Source organism: Dromiciops gliroides, chromosome 1 (genome assembly GCF_019393635.1).
Source record: "Dromiciops gliroides isolate mDroGli1 chromosome 1, mDroGli1.pri, whole genome shotgun sequence".
Classification (NCBI taxonomy): domain Eukaryota; kingdom Metazoa; phylum Chordata; class Mammalia; order Microbiotheria; family Microbiotheriidae; genus Dromiciops; species Dromiciops gliroides.
In genome coordinates this window covers 44681117-44693534 of record NC_057861.1, presented here as the reverse complement: position 1 = coordinate 44693534, position 12418 = coordinate 44681117, and the positions used below count along the sequence as shown (strand labels likewise).

General features: G+C 52.8%; 1 protein-coding gene across 7 annotated transcripts in view; it reads right to left on the bottom strand.

Moving 5' to 3' along the window:
• FBRSL1 (fibrosin like 1) overlaps positions 1–12418 on the bottom strand; it is a 307120-nt gene that overhangs the window by 48994 nt on the left and 245708 nt on the right. The window contains exon 1 of one of the 7 annotated variants that reach the window (XM_043965861.1): positions 864–1047. The exons of the other annotated variants lie outside the window; for them this stretch is intronic. The gene's annotated coding sequence lies outside the window, so the exon portion shown is untranslated. Of the gene's footprint in view, positions 1–863; positions 1048–12418 lie in introns of those variants that run through there. 7 annotated transcript variants of the gene reach the window in all.

Below are 12418 nucleotides of genomic sequence, written 5' to 3'. Positions count from 1 at the left end.
GGTGAAATCCCGGCTCCCAGCCCACCTCCTCAGGCATCAGGGTCAGAAACGGGCTTTGTCTTGGAGACTGGCAGGCTCAGAGCCTAGTGGCCGGGGGGGCATAGCAGGGACAGCATTCTCCGATCAACACGAGATTCATCGCCCCAAACATTTTCGAGAAGCTAGAAACTAGAGATCCGCCTGGGTCAGGGACCCAGGAGGGAGTCTGCCCATAAACGCCAGAGCGCCCAAGAAGCAGGAGCAGACCATCCCCCTCCCTGGAAGATCCTGCCCCCGGCAAAGAATGAAAAGCAAACTCTGAAATCCTCCCCGGTCTCAGAAGCCCAGCTCCCCCAGGAAGGGAAAGGTGGGGTCGCAAGTAGGTAGGCTACACCGACACACCAGCTACGCAGGCAGAAGGGGCACACGCACATACACCACACACACACACACAACACACACACAAAGGCGGCCGGGCACGTGTAGGGTTCTCTTCCCCTGGGTCGGATGCAGCCCTGGCCGTCCCCTTCCCTCCCAGGGGACAGACAGGAGAAGGGGTCCTTAGACTTCTCCTGCCCATGGCGCACCCTCTCCGTGTACACACACACACACACACACACACACACACACACACACACACACACGACCTCCGTTTTTTCCCCATGTGCTCTGTGCCCACAGAGGGGCCAAAAGGCGCTGTCCAGACCCAGGAAGCTACGACTGCTTCGGGATGGTCCCTCGGGCTCCCAGGTTCGGGCCATCCGGGAGGTCCAGGGGGACAGATGGGTCGTCCGCGGACAAGCCAGGCCGGTCCGAGCACTGCGGGGGGCGGGGGCCCCGGGCACTGCGGATCCCAATCAAAGTCACCGCTGTTCCCAACTCACCGCTCCGCCGAGGCCGGGTTCCGGTCCGGGTCCGGGTCCGAGCTCGAGGTCGGCTCGGCAGTAATCCACAAAGGGCGGCGGGGCGCACGCGGCTAGTCCTGGAGCCGGCTCCGGGCAGCCCGGGCCGGAGGCATGGAGCTCGAGCTGGGGCGCGGACGGGCGGCTGCGCTTGGGATCGGGGGCCGCCGGCCCCGGCTCGGCTCAAAGCGGCTCCCGCCGCGGAGGCGGCCTCGCTCCCCTCCCGCTCCCGCGGGGCCGTCGGTCCGGGGCGGCGGCGGCGGCGCGGCCCCTCTCTTGCCCGCCCGCTCAGCCCGAGCCCGAGCCCGAGCCCTAGCCCAGGGTCCGGCAGCGCGGGGCGCGCATCCTCCGGCTCGGGCTGCGCTCCTGCACGGCGGCGCTGCGCTCGCGGAGCTCTAGGGCTCGGGGGCCATGGCCCTTCTCGGGGCCCGGGCGTGGGGGCCGCGGCTCCGGGGCTCCCGCTTGCACGCAGGCGGCGCTGGACACTGAACAGGGGTTGGGGCGCGGGCGGCCGGGGCTCAGCACCCGCAGGCTTGACTAATCCAGCCAAGACGCACGGATCCGCCGACGGCGGGGCGGCTCCGGAGCGCGGCTGCGCTCGGCCTGGGCCCGCCCCCGGCTCCGCCCCCCAGCGCCCGAGGAGCCCCGCCCCGCCCCGCCCCTCCCCTCCCCGCCCTCGGCCGCAGCCAGCTCCAGGAACCGAGCAGCCGAGGAGCCGAAGAGGTGGCGGGGCCCTAGGGCCTCCCCGCCCCCGGCTCTGAGGGCAGCCCCGACATCAGTAGGGCTCCGCCGCGTAGCCCTCGCCCGGCCCCCGATCCAGCCCCAGGAAGAGGCGTCCCGAGGCCCGAGAGTCCCTCGCCCCCTCCCCACCTCCCGCGGACCTATCGTCCCCATTTCCCTGAGCGGGCCTCGGCTAGGAGCGGACGGCCCCCTAGTCCCAGAAGCAGCTGCCCGAGTCGGGAAAGGAGGGGCGAGCGAGGGCTCACCCCCTTTCTCCCCACCCCCCGCTCCCGGCTCGGGTCAGAACTGCAGATGTTGGGGGCGTGCGTAGGGAAAAGCACATCTGCATCATGAAAGGCAAGACTGCAGCGTCCATCAGCTCCATAGGGGAGGCCCCTCAGCAGCCGCGGGCCCCCCAAAGCTCCGGCCTCGGAGCTGAAGAGCGCGCCAGGAGAGGTTGGGGGTGGGGGAAGAAGCCAATGACATCCAGATGAGGGGACCCGCTGCCGCGTTCTCCAGCAGGGGCTGCGGGGGAGGTTTTAAAGCAGACGCTCAGGCCAATGCAGACGAAAGAGCTCCCAAAACGTGGCACTGAGTCCGCATGGGGCACGTGTGGGCTTCTTCCTGCTGGGATCGGGGTCCCCGGGCAAGCAATCAGCTCTAACAGCACCAGCAGCAGATCTGCAGGGGCGGAAGCGTGGGCTTCAGCAGAGGGAATTAAGCGTGGGCTGTCTTTACCCCAGCCCGACGCCCGACAGAAGCGGGTATTGGAGAAAACGGGGGCACAGCAGCAGCAGCAGGCTGGCATTCGAAGTGCTTAGCATGGGGCCTGGCAAAGAGGAGGAGGACCTAGAGAAAGGCCTATTCCCTTTCCTTCAGAGAACAAGTCTAGAACTGCAGTTGGACACAGGCCTCGGCCTCATCTCAGGTTAGGACTGCAAGGAGAAATCCTGCAGCCACATCAGACAGACAGACTTCAGGCTCAGCAGAAGCTAGTCCCAGCCAGGCCCCATCTTCCCTCCGAACAACTATGCCCTCCACCCCATCCCATCTCTCCCTGCCTGCCTTGGTGACCTGACTCCATCAATAAGTGCCTCTCTCATTCATCTTCAATCTCTCTCTACAGGCTTCTTCCTATCTGCTTACAAAACCATCTTATCCTAATAAAACCTTCCCCTGACCCTGCCACTCCGTCAAACCTAATGGCTGCCCAGATCCCTTCCAACACGAAATCCCTCATTAATTCCACAAGCATCCATTAACGTGTTTTGTTAATAGATACAAAATTTAAGAAAACAACAACAAAAAACCCTCACCAAACAGTCCCTCATCTTAAGGAACTCACATTCTGTCAGGAGGGTGGGGAGTGAAAAGGCATGAACACAGACACAAAAGCAGATACAAAATTACTTTGGAAGGGAGTGTGCTAGCCACTAGAAGGCTCAGATGTAGACGCACACAGGCACGCACACAGGCACACGCAAGCATGCACACGCGCCCACCCACCCACACCCACACCCACCCACACACACACACACAGGCTGGACTTTGTCAAAGTCTATACTTCCTCACCCCAAATTCCTCTTCAATCCCAAACACCACTGCTGAAATTGCTATGGACAAGGCCTCCTGATTTCTCATTTCTAAATCCAAGGGCCTTTCCTCCCCTGCCCTCATCCTTGGCCTCTCTGCCATCTGAGTCTGTGTACTTACTGCCTTCTCCTCCCTTGGCTTCCATAACTTTGCATGCTCCTGCTTCTCTCCCTGCCTGACTCACCTGTCAATCTCCACTGCTCCTCCCACCTCTTCTGTATGGGTGACCCTCCCCCTCCAACCACCTCTCTCAACTTTCTCTTTCCTTGGTAATTTCATCCCTTCCCCCACTGAGGAGCAGGCTGATGATACCTGGCCAGGCACAAAGAACTCTGGGTTTTAGAATTGAGGACCTGGGTTCAAATCCCACCATCAGCCCCCTAACCTTGTGTGATCTTGGGCAAATCCATCCCCCTTTCAAGGTTTCTGTTTTCCTATCTGTAAAGTGAACAGGGTTGCACTCAGTCACCTTTCTGGTCCCTTCCAGCTCTAAGTCCTTGAGTCTGCCTCCTTTCACGGTTATAGTTGCACCAGGCCTTCAAATTCAACATATCCAGACTGAACTTACCTTCTTTCGTGAGCCCTGGAATCAGGAAGGCCCCGAGTTCAAATCCAGCCTCACACACTAGCTGTGTGACCCTGGGCAAATCACTTAACCTCTGCCCGACTCAGTTTCCCCAACTGTAAAAAAGGGGTGTGTGTGATAATAATAGTGCCTACCTCCCAGAGTTGTCAGGAGGATCACATGACAAAGCACTTAGCACAATAGGCACTTAATCAATGCTTATTTCTTCCCTTTGTTCTCCTTGCCCTTGCCTTCCCAGATTCACCTTCATAGTCACCTAGGCTCACAACCTCACCATCTGAACCCTTCTTTCTCTCGCTGGCTGTACACCATTCATGTCTAGCCCTTCTCTGGGTACAGTTTTTTCCTTTCAGCTCCCACTGCAACCATCCACATTCAAGCTGGTTCCCCCTCCCCCCCATACACACTTTTTCACCTAGACTGCTGAAATAGCCGGCTAAGTAGCAGCTGCCTTGTCTCCAGGTACAATCCCCTCCAAACCATCCTTCTCAAGGCTGTGAAAATAACCTTCCAGAAGCCCCTCTAATCATCTGCCTCAGAAACCTTCTGGAGGAAATAAGCAAGTGCTTCTGATCCTGACATTCAAGGCCTTGCCCATCTCCAAAATACCCACCCTTAGTGCTTAGCAGAATGCCTGGCACATAGGTGGCTTCTCCTCCCCCTTCTCCCACTCTCTCTGTTCCTCTTCCTTCATTCTCAGTTCCAGCCCTACTTGGACGGCTGTCTCCTTCTCTCTCCTGGTCTTACCCTCTTTGGGATGGGTTCTGCCCCTCCACTGTATCATTTCCCTCAGCTGAACTTCCTTCCTTTTCTTTCCAGGTGGCCTTCCCTGACACTCTAGATGAAGGGAGGAGTGAGGTTTCTCACAGCCCTCTGCCTGGACCCCTCACTAGTAATTATCTGGCTCTCTCTCTATTCAGTTATGGGTGCCTTCTCCCTGCCCCACTGGCTTGTAAGATTCTTGAAAGCAGGGCTGGTGTCGCATCTGTCTTGGGCTCTACTTATATAAATAATGACTGACTGAATGAGGAGACCTCCACTTGGATCCCAGCAGTCCCTGTACAAGTGACCTTGGGGTGGAGGAGGGTGAGAAGTCATTTCAGTGACCTGAACCTCAGGTTTCACATCTGTAAAATGGGGAGTGATACCTGGCCCACCTCGATTACCAGTGCTCAGATATTTCAAGGCCCAGAGGAAATAAAGGATAGCAAATTTCTGCAAAGCTCGATGCATCTGGGCCATCAGAGACCCGTGGGGGTACAGTACACAGAGCAATGGATCTGGAGAGGAGCTGGCTCAGAATTCCTGGTGGCCATTTACTACCTTGTGGTCAGTCCTTCAGCACTGCTCAGGAAGACCTGCATTAGGATCTTGCTAGCTGTGTGACCCTGGGCAAGTTACCTTCCCCCCACCCCCCCACCCCATTTCCTCATCTGTAAAGTGGGGGGAAGGGTGTTGGACCAGATCAGAGGTGTCATACATGAAATCCCTTGGTGTAATGGTGGCTCACAACATGTCCAAGTGCAGCTGAACTAAAGTAACACTGGATTGTAAAATATTTAACAAGATAAACAGAACTACAGTAGAACATAGAATGCTTAAGTGGAGCAGTGGATAAAGCACTGGGCTTGGAGTCAGGAAGACCTGTGTTCAAACCTGGCCTTAGACACTAGCTGTGTGATGCTGGGTAAGTCACTTAACCTTGTTTGCTTCAGTTTCCTCATCTGTAAAATGGCCTGGAGAAGGAAATGGCAAACCACTCCAGTATCTCTGCTAAGAAAACCTCAAACTGGGCCGTGAAGTCAGACACCAATGAAATGGCTCCTCCAGAAGAAGGAAGAGGAAGAGGAAGAAGAGGAAGAAGAGGAAGAAGAGGAGGAAGAGGAAGAGGAAGAAGGAGAAGGAGAAGGAGAAGGAGAAGGAGAAGGAGAAGGAGAAGGAGAAGGAGAAGGAGAAGGAGAAGGAGAAGAAGAAGAAGAAGAAGAAGAAGAAGAAGAAGAAGAAGAAGAAGAAGAAGAAGAAGAAGAAGAAGAAGAAGAAGAAGAAGAAGAAGAAGAAGGAGAAGAGCTACTTTGTGGTTTTCAGTCACTATTTGGCCTGCAGGGATCGTTTTGAATGATGCAGTAGCAGCTGCCCCCCCTTTCCTATTTGTGTGTGACAGCACTGGAGTAGGTGACTTCTGAAGTCTTTCTGCTCTTAGTGTACGATTCTGTGACAGCTGGGCCTGGGGGTGGGAGTGGGGAGGTGGAATTCTGGTTCCAAGAGACTAGATGTAGTCTCAGATTCCAACTCAGATATTGACTAAGCTCAGGCAAGCACTTTGTCAAGCAGAGTACACCCCAGGGGGGTGGGGGCGGGGTCATCATCACAACACATGCCAGCTTGCCCTCTGTGCCCCTCCTCCTGGGCCCAGGGATAGGATGCTGCTGCAAGCTGAGGATGATCAGTCCCGGAGGATGATGCTGGCTGCTAGCCTAGGGGCAGGCACCACCCCCTGGGAAAAGCAATCCATTCAGTCTCCAAGTGTGGGTGTGGGGGGAAGGGAGGCAAAGGAAGACCTGATTGGCCCCATAGCAGGCTGGCCCTGGGGAGCAAGGTTAGGAAGGATTATAATCCCACCCCCCTCCAGTTTCAGAAATTGACATTTCAGGCTGGGGCTCTTACACCCAAACAGGAGTGGGAGAAAGGAGCTATGGGATGGCTGCCAGCCCTCCTGTAGCCACTTCTTGTCATCCCCTACTTGTAGCAAAGCTATTTGGGGCACTGGGCACAGGTCTCTTGTCCCCATCAGCAAATCCCATTGGGAGCTTCTTGACAGCCGAGTCTGTATCCCACCACTAACCAATCATTTATTTACTATGATTTACCACAGCCAAGCAAGCTCTATGCTGGGCAGTAGGGCCAAAATCCTCAAGAAGCTTTCAATGAGGGACACAGTAGACACTGAAGATTCCTAAAGGGGAGAGGTGAGGATCCAAGTGTGGCTGTGGGGGACCTTTGCCTTACCCTGGGTAACCTGTGGGTGATCTGACCCCCCCCTCATCACCCCCAAGTCAGGCCCAGAGCTGGGGCTCCAAATCCTGTGATTCTAATTAAATCTCAGACACTTAATAACTGTGAGACCCTGGGCAAGTCACTTAACCTCAATGTGCCTCGATTTCCTTATTGTGTGAAATTAAAGGGTTGGACTTGACCTTTATGGTCCTTCCAGCTAAAAGGTCATCCTTTAAGGACCCTCCTGCAGAAGTTCTCTCTCCTAATTAGAGTATAACACTGCTTGAGAACAGGGGATACTTCCTTCTCCTGAGCTTAGCCCATATTAAGAAGTTAAGAAATACTCATTTGTTCATTCTGTTGTTCAGTCACGTCTGACTCCTGATGACCTCATTCAGGGTTTTCTTGATTGGCCAAGATACTGGAGTGGTTTGCCATTTCCTTCTCCAGCTCATTTTATAGATGAGGAAACTGAGGCAAACAGGGTTAAGTGACTTGCCCAGGGTCATATAACCAGTGTCTGAAGCCAGATTTGAACTCACGTCTTCCTGATTCCCTGTCTGCACCCTATCCATTGATTGCACCACCGAGCTTCCCCCTTCATTCATCCTACAAGTCTATAATCGATAATTATTCCTGCTCCCCTTCTCCCATCTCTGACATAGGATCCAAGTGTCTATTTCCAGTGCTCACCCCCGCCCTTGACCCACTCCTTCCTGTCAATATGCACTCAGAACCACAAAACTGTTTTCTAAGGCTGATTTACAAGGAAAACCCAGAATATACAAATTCAGACACTGTACACCAAGGGATGGCTAATAAAGGGAAATGGAGAGGTGGAAGTGAGCAGATTGCAATACAAGGAATTATGAATTTATGCAAACAAAGAATTATAAAGAAGAAGAAGAAAAGGGGCCACCTGAGAACTGTATGATCCAAAGACAGGAAGGAAGAGATCAGAGGATGCTCCATGGGCAGCCCTGAGCAGAACTGGGGATTAGAACACAGAGCTCTGAGTGGCCAAATTGAGTGGATGTTCCGAGCCATCGGTTACCTTTTCTTCCCCTGAAGATGGAACACCAAGGACGTATCCGTTGTCCCATCACATCATTAATACAACTTGACACAGAGGGAGAGAGTGGGGTGGGTGAGTATCCCCTGCCCCTTTCCTTTAGGGGGCCACACCCTGCTTCCCCAGAGGCCTGGAGAGGGAGAGAGGCTGGGCAGGACAGGGCCCATTTCTAAATAGTCTTCTCTTCCTATACCTTTTGTAACTTGACCCAGAGAATGGGGACTTTCTGAGTAATGGCAAGTCTAGAAATGAGGCAGTAACATCACTAAAGCCAGAGCTGGGAGGCCCGGGAGACCTATGATGTCAGCCATCTTCCCTTTTCCTGACAACCTCTCAGCCCCCTCCCACCCCAATTCTGCCTGTCCTCCACAAGTTTATCACTGAATGCTGTTTGGTACAGCAATCATTTTTTTTTTTGGTGGGGCTATGGGGGTTAAGTGACTTGCCCAGGGTCACACAGGTAGTAAGGGTCAAACGTCTGAGGCTGGATTCGAACTCAGGTACTCCTGAATCCAGGGCCGGTGCTCTAACCACTGTGTCACCTAGCTGCCCCCAGCAATCATTTTTGATACACAATTTCTATTGGTGTTTCTGTATGACCATGTCCTTGAAGAATTGCAAATGAGCATTATACAGAGGGCAATGGCGCTGTGCCTGGCATGGTAGGTATGAGCTGGCAGCAATGTAAGCAATGAGGAGGAACTACAGGCTAGGGAGAGAAGATGGGCTGGTCACCTGGCAAGGAGTGCTAAGTGGAGTGCTTCCTGGTACCCTCGTGATATCTGGGAAAACATGAGCAAAGGTTCCAAGACAGGAGGTAGAAGTTTCTGGGAAGGATGGGTAGAGACCTGCATTATTGGAGGAAACTTCCAAATTTGTGAGATCTTGGGTTCACTGGAATAGTCTGGCACAGTTCTTTGAGTTTTGGCCTTAGCCCCTACTAAGCTGTGGGCGCCACTAAAAGGACCTAAATTTTCTCTTTCTCCCCTAGGCCTCGCACAGGGTCTGTGGGTTATGATGGTGGAAACCCCAAGAACTGAGAAATATTTCTCCACTGCATCCCCCTGTACAGCACCATGCCCTTTTGCCTCTTGGTCAGGCCATGGGCACAAAGGAAGATTTTAGTTTGCAGGTGCAAAGGTCACTAACCCAAGGTGGAGACCCTCAAGGGATGGCTCTCTTTGAGAGGAATGATTCCAATGACCACCACCAAAGATGGCTGTTACTTAAAGTCGGCCGTGCTTCATATGCGTGAACACATCTGAAAATCATACCGCCCGCTAGAGCTGGTAAAGTAGCTAATTATTGTGACTGCTTTATGGGGGGGACAGGGGACATGGAGGCTTGCCCATGGCCACCCAGCTGGCAACAGTAATTAATGGAGGCAAACTCAAGTCTTCCTGAGTCACCCACTTCATGGGCTTAGGCCTGGAAGAGGCCTCAGAGACCCAACCCCTCTCATTTCAAAGGCGAGCAAACAGACCCAAAGAGGTTATGTCCCAGACCTACCCAGTAAGCATCTGAGGCTGGCCTTGCTGGCCCTGTATCCAGCCTTCCAGCCACTCACTAATCACAAGGTGGTGGGTGAGGCCATCCCCGCATCCCAGCAACCCATGACTCCCCCTTTCTTCCCCAATCCCCAAATGGGAGCCAACCCACCACAGGAGGGCTTGATCTCCCTACAACAAACACCATTTCAAGCATCACTGACTGTGGCTTCCTCAGGCGGCTACAACCCTCCATGTGGTTAGCAATTGCAGTTGACGGGAAAAGCCGTTTAAAATTCATCATCGAGAAGAATGTTTATCTCTGTGTTTTCCACCCAGTTTTGGGAGTAAAATGAAACTCTTTAAAACCTGAGAACGGTATGTCTTTAATTTTGTTTAGAATAGAAAATAACCAATAGGAAAGATTTAATGAGGTTAGAAATCTGAAAGGAAATGGGTTGGGAATAGATTATCAAGAGAGATCACGCCAGCCACTGGAGAGTGTACTAATATTAAATATTAGGTTTCTAAACCAAATATATATAATCCATTTTGGGACTTAATGGTGGTACTCAGAAGTACATTCATCTATACCATCGATAAAGCGGTTCACCAAACAGCATTAAGACTCCATTTGTCATCACTACAGAAGGGGTGGTGCTGGTGGATATATCACTACAGGGAGGGAGGGGAGAGAGAGGTTGAGGTCCTGGGGTCACCAGGAATGAGTAGAGAGAGGCTTGGGGTTCCACCAGGAAGCCGCCCTTCCACATCAATCGACAGTCTGGCTTCTGAGTCTGCCACGTTAAGAGGATGACACAATGTTCCATTGTGTGTAACACAGGCCAGCTACCCATGGCTGCTTCATTGCCTTATGGAATGTGGCTCTGCTATTACATTAGGGACCCTAGCCACATTGTGGCATTGGAACACACACTCTCTTCTGCTGTGTTTGGCATCCCCTGTCCTATGACGTCCAAGCCAGAGTAGTGCTGGACGTTCAAGGGCAGATGGGGGGGGGGGCGGGAGGGTTAGTAATGAACACCAGTGATACTGTCCTAGACAGACACACTATGGGGAGGGGGTGGGGGGAAACCCCCACAGGACACCGGATATTGGCTTTTTCCACCCCTAGGAAAAAAGCTGTCCGGCATGTTCTAGAGCCAACACAAATAAAAACCCACCTGGTCCAGGGGCTCGGGGCCTTTGAGCTATTTTGAAAACCATTGACCTTTCATTTAGCAGCCTCACAGACCCTGCTTTTTCCAAGACAAACTCTAACAAAAGGCATGAGAGAATCTTTCTTTGATTTTTTTTTTTGGTGGGGCAATGGGGGTTAAGTTCCCAGGGTCACACAGCCAGTAAATGTCAAGTGTCTGAGGCCGAATTTGAACTCAGAAACTCCTGAATCCAGGGCTGGTGCTTTATCCATTGCGCCACCTAGCCGCCCCCATGAGAGAATCTTTCTAAGTCACAAGCCAACATCCTTGGCAAGCAGGACCATTTGGGCTGAGGGGAAGAACTGGGGGTTGGGGGGGACCCCCAAATAATTACTCTGTGGAGAGACGGCTCCATTCCTCTCTCAGGATGTGTGACAGTGAATGCAAATGTCTGTGTGACAAGCATGTCTGAGTCAAAAACTGACTGTGGATGTGTGAAATTGTGTGTTTGTGCATGTGTAGGAGGAATGTGGACATGAGTGTGTAAATATGACTGTATTCTTGTGAATGTGTGGGAACGGGCACTTTCAAGTAGGACTTCGGGCTCTGAAAATAACTGTGAGAATTGTGTGTGATTGTGCACAAGACTTTGTGAGTGTGTACAGGTTTATAGGAGATGGTGAGCATGGGCCACGTGCTAAGCAGTCTGTGTGTGACAACAGAAAACTTCACAATTGTGTGCGTCTGTGTGACTGTGAGAATGGGGCTGGATGACTATCTGACTGACATTACTACTGTCACTGTGTGCCCAGCACGCAGGCGAGTCCATGTGCCTGCACGCTCTCCTGCACATCCGGAATAACGACCCAGCAGCTGCTGAGGAGGCACTGGGAGGCTAGATCCCAAAATTAACTAGATTCACTCACCCCCTTCTCCCAAGGAAAAAAAGGCCCATTTCAGAGACTCTGGCTAATTGGAAACACTAGGGGAGATCTGCATATTCATTAGAAAACCAACATTTTTCTAATGCTCGTTACAGGTTTATCCAATTAGGAAGCACAACAATATATGAACAAGGCTGCGGAGGGAGGCAGTGAATTTTTCAGCTCTAATTGAGCTCCCCATGCTTTTCATTTGCTTGCCTGTCTACTCTCACTTGGTCTGAAATGACTGGTTCCTTCAGAGCTGATGAGCTCAGCTCATCTGGGCCCATCCCGGTCCAAAGTCAGGTCATCTCAACCATGGATTGTTACTAATGGGATAGGTGGGCACCGGATGTGGGAGTGTCACCAAGGGAGGCATACAGAACGCAGACCAAGCTTTTCTCCTCAAATGAAGGGGGGGAGGGATGGTACCAAAGAGACACAAGGTTAGGGTGGGGGAGGGAGTGTGACTGGATTCCTGCCTTCCCTAAAAACAGATGCTCAGCCAGATGGGAGCCCAGCCACCCTCTCTGTCATCTAACCAAGATCTGCCAAAATCCCAGACTCGGAAATCCTAGCATGATGTCACTGAAGTTTGGGTTGGGGACAAGGGAAAGTCTGCTTCCCAGTCCAAGTCCTTCCTTGTCAGTGGGAGAGGAGGCCCGGGTGACAACAGAGGAATGTGTCCTCTGCTCATGGGATCCCATGGAAGAGCTGAAAGGGACCTCAAGAGACCGTTTCTTCTTTTTACAGATAAGGAAACTGAGGTCTGGAGAGTTGAAGGGATTTGACCATAGCCACAAAGGCAGCAAGGAGGATAGGCTGAGATTTGAACCCCAAATCCAATGCCCTTCTCACTACACGGAATTGAAGAATTTGAGAGTTGGAAGGGAACCCAGTGCCCATCTAGTCCACCCAGTACTTAACAGCAATCCCCACTATAGCCTGAGTTAACATGTGGTCATCTGACCCAGGCTTGCAGACCTCTCAGGAAGGAGAATG